The sequence below is a fragment of the Rutidosis leptorrhynchoides genome, chromosome 5, assembly GCF_046630445.1.
Source record: "Rutidosis leptorrhynchoides isolate AG116_Rl617_1_P2 chromosome 5, CSIRO_AGI_Rlap_v1, whole genome shotgun sequence".
Lineage (NCBI taxonomy): Eukaryota > Viridiplantae > Streptophyta > Magnoliopsida > Asterales > Asteraceae > Rutidosis > Rutidosis leptorrhynchoides.
Genome location: NC_092337.1, coordinates 91,937,041 through 91,941,584, shown reverse-complemented (window position 1 = coordinate 91,941,584; position 4,544 = coordinate 91,937,041).

The window sequence follows — 4,544 nt, the reverse complement described above, 5'->3', positions numbered from 1 at the left end:
GCAGTAAATTTGTCCCTTTTTAAGTTTGTTTTTGGGATCTTTTGCTGAGTTATCCATATCTTATAATTTGATATGATTTTGAAGATAAACTCATTTCACTTTCATTACAACAGAGTATATACAATAATTACAGCAACAGCAAAATAAAAAGTGAATTAAACAAAAGATACAATTTGAGCACATAGGAGACTATCTATCTTTATCTTTATCTCGTTCTTCTTCAGATAGCTCTTCTTGTTTGATTCTCCAGGCTTCAGGGAACAGATAAGGTACATCAGCAGGGTCAAATACAGGGATATGAGGAGGTAGAATGATGGGGCCTCTTCTGGTTGGTCCTTCACCAGTAGATTGCTTTCCTTTAGGATTTTGAGAAAGAACTTCTTCTACATTCACTACTGGTGCATTCCCAAACATTGTTGCTTTCTTGAAGAGTTGTTGGAGTTCAGATTTAAGTGTATTTTTGATAGAACTTTCACCTTTACCAATGAAATACTCCAAGATCTCCATCCATTCACTAAATCCTAGGGATCTTAACTCGTCATAGTTTATTCTTTCTTGAACCTTATTCTCCCTTATGACATTGAAAGCTCTTTTTGACCCTCTGTTCACTTTGATGATCCTGCTGGGATTGGATCTTCTATTCATCACATCACCATACCTACTCCTATAATAATGATCAGGAAATTCAATGGTACGGACAGGTTCTATAGGAGCAGTAGCAGGTGCTTTCTCACCAGCTTCCATCTCATCAAATGCCTTATCCTGTTCTTTGACAATGGCTTTGGCTAATTTTAGGGACTCAGCCTCTTGCTTTCTCTCAGCAGCCAATTTGTCTTCTATCTCCTAAAGCCTTACCCTCTCAGCGAGTTAAGCATCAGCAGCCTCCCTTCTTTGAATTTCAGCTTGTAAGCCCAACAAATAATCGTCGGCAGTAATTTTCAAGGATTTTGCTGTTTCAATCATCTTTCTACCCTCTTCAGTTCTAAGGGCAGCACGATACTCCCTTAGATCCATACCCAGCTGGCGAGCCTCTTGAAATTGAGCTTTCTCCTCATCAGTAGAGAGCCTTTGATCGCTGTTGTTTAAGTGTACACCAATTTTAATGCCATAAGTTAAGGAAGTGATGTAGAGTGGATGATCAAGGGGATGTTGCAGCAATCTAACTTGGCGTATCCTTTCATTAATAGTAGCTTGTCTTTGCTCAAGCAATTCTTGTACAGTGATCTCCAGCCTGTAAGCATCTCTTTTATCTGGATTCATTTTAAATAAGTCTGGCTCACCACGGGTAACAGAATCATCTTCCCAAGTTCTGTGTTTACCATGACGTTTTGGGGAAGATGGAGGATATATGATTGATTCACCTATGCCAGATGAACTCACTGGAAACTGATTAATACGATTATCCTATGTTCAGTTAAAATAAGTGAGGGTCTGGGGAGAGATAGGTGATTGAACAAATAAGTGATCTCCACTACCCCAAACTGTAAAGTCAGCAGGATTAATCATATCATCATCTTGTTTAGCACCCAGCACATCCACCTTTGCTGGGTCTTCAACACTTGTTTCACCCAGCAGCACACTACTGGCTGGGTCTTCATTCACAGCACTCCTTGCCGTGTCTTCAGTACTAGCTAACTGATTAGTATCAGCTGGCACACCTGCCACAGTACCTTCATCAGCTACATCAAATAGGGGTCCTTTCCTGAGGGGCTGATTATCCCTAGGAGTGGATTTCACACTTTGTTTGTCAATAGGCTTGGGTTCAGCTGATGGTTCTTGTGTTGATACTGGTTCTTCTGGAGGCAGGTAGGGAACAATAGCAAGATGCTCCCCTGAACATCATCATCATCAAGATTGATTATTTCTGCTGGTTTTTGTTGTGTAGCTGGCTGTGCAGAAGATGTTGGTCGAGAAGATGAGCTGGTTTCTAACATAGCGTCTAACCACTTCATAAAAATGTCAGCTCTAACTCCTCCCCCTAACTCAGTAGATGCAAGATAATCTTTCATTTCTTCAGGAGTCATCCGTTTGATCCTGTCTGCTCGCTCAGCATACAGCTTTGCCCTCTTTTTGTCGTATTTGACCCTGAACTTAGCATTTCTTTTTCGTGCATCCTTTTTGAATTTGTCAATGCTAATCAGGTCATCATCAATGTCCCTCTTTTTTGGGTTCAGCCATCTCCTATGCTAAATTTTGTGGCATTTAAGAGCAACATAGGTATCCCATTTGACATTGAAGGCATCATTTAAATCTTGCTGTCTCTTCTGATGTCTCTCTAGTTTTCTTTTCATTCTTCTTTCAATAGATTGAGAGACAACAAAAGCTTCAGCAATAGCCAAATCAGAAACATCACTGGGCTTACTGCCAGAACCAATATCATCCACTGATGTGGCAGACACACTGGGTTGAGATTCACCAGCTGCCTGTACACTAGCTTCAGTATGAGCGTTGCTGGACTTAGTGCCAGAGTCTTGACTAGTAGTACCATCACCATCACCATCACCATCCCTCCTTGGTTGTTTTGGAGCCTTTTCATGCTCATGCTCCCCCTCTGATTGTTTTCTCTTTTTGAGTTTCTTTTTAGATTTCTTCTCCCCCTTTTTGTCATCAGCAGGGGCAGAAGGGTGAACAGGGGAGACCTGTGCATCAAGGTCACTATCTGAATCTGGAACAGAGAATGTAAAATTGTTCCAGTCAGTAACTTCAGGAGTAAGATGGGCACCAGGATCTACGCCAAATTGTCGAAGAAGGAGGTTGGAAGACCTAACTTCATTGCTTGCAACACCCATAGCCATCTGTTCAACAATGGCCCTAACATCACCCTGTAGGGCAGCCAGTCGTTGCATATTTTCTACCATTTGAACATAGGCAGAAGCAGGAATCATGTTAGCTATTTGCTGTTCCTGCGAATCCAATCTCTCATGTAGCACCGTATTTTCTTCATTAAGAAAAAGAATTCTGCGATTAGCAGCGTCCAAATCAGCTTGAAGACGGGCAATATCCTCAGTATACTCATTGTGAGAGATGATTCATTTCTTTAAATCCTCCTCCTCTTCATGTTGTCTGACAATGGCATCCACCGCAAGATCTGCAAAGGCACATACTTGTCTGAGCTGGGCTTCAATATTGGAAGTGGTAACTTGCCCAGCTTTGCGTATGGCTTTAGTCACGCTATCAACAATAGCAGTGCGAATGGTGTTTTGTAGATCAGGTGTAACTTCGGCGAATGTCTTATAGACAGCCAGGGTGGAGATGTCAGCCACCTCATCAGCATTAAATTTAATATAGCTGGTTGAGGGGTGGTCAGTAGCAGCTAACACAGGACTACCTCCGTGGGGTGGTGGAGGTGGAAGGTCAGAATCTGACTCGTCACCATGATCACCATCATTTTTACCTTCACCCGAAGGTTTAGAACCACTGGTATCCTTGTCAGCATCATGATCAGCATCATCAGTGAGATCCACTGGTTTATCTTTGGAGCCAGTTACATTATCATGAATGACTGGATCTTCCTTACCAGTACCTTTATCAGCATCACCATCAGATGAAGAAGATGATGAGGAAAAAGCTGATGAATCAGAAGTTACTGGCGAATCAGGAAGTTGTTGTATGATAAACTTACCAGTAGTGGGATCTCTGATGAACTTGAGAGGCCTCCATGTACCAGGCCATGGAGAAGCAGCTGGAGCCATATCAAAATAGTGATAATATGGCTGCTCGTTGATCTATTCTAAAGTAGTCAGCCTCTCATATACCTCTTCTCTTGCTGGTCGATCAAGCTGAGACAACAGTTCAGTCAGCTCTTCGCGAGGCAATTTGTTGGCTGAGACTATGGCAGTTTTAGGATCAATAGTTAGATGATCCACCAGCAGAGCAACTCTGGGAGTGATAGACGCTCCCCGATAGATGAAGTTAGGTACAACTTCATCAGGATTGGGCACCTGGCACACATATGATTTCTTCTCAGCAGAAACAGTAGCCTGAGAAGAGTCAGTAGTGGCAGTAGCAGAGGTACCAGCATCCATAATGGGTTCCACAGAGCCAGTAGCAACAGTAGGTGACTTTGCAGTAGGTGAAGAAGCAGCATCTGCAGCACCTTTAAAGAAAATATCCGGTGTGGAATTAGAAACCTGGAGATTACCAGAGGAATCCACAGTAATAAATTGTCTCGATTGAAGATTAGAAATGTCCGGAATAACATTAGTAGCAGCAGTATCCACCTTTGGCTATTTGGAAACATAGCCAACATCCTGAAGAAACGAAGGCCAGGAATCATCATCAGCATGCAAGCCACCACTAGTAACCACTTCAGTAGTAGCAGCAGTTGTAGTAACAGTGGTAGTGGCAGCATCAACAAAATCAAGAACCTCCTGAACAATATTACCCTGTGCACCAGAGTCAGATGAAAAAGTAGCACTTGTACCAGCATCCATGATAACATCCTGTACATTAGAATCAGATGGAAAAGTAGCACAAGTACTAGCATCCACAATAACATTCTGTGCATCAGTAGAATCAGCAGTAGAATCAGCAGCTTTATTAGC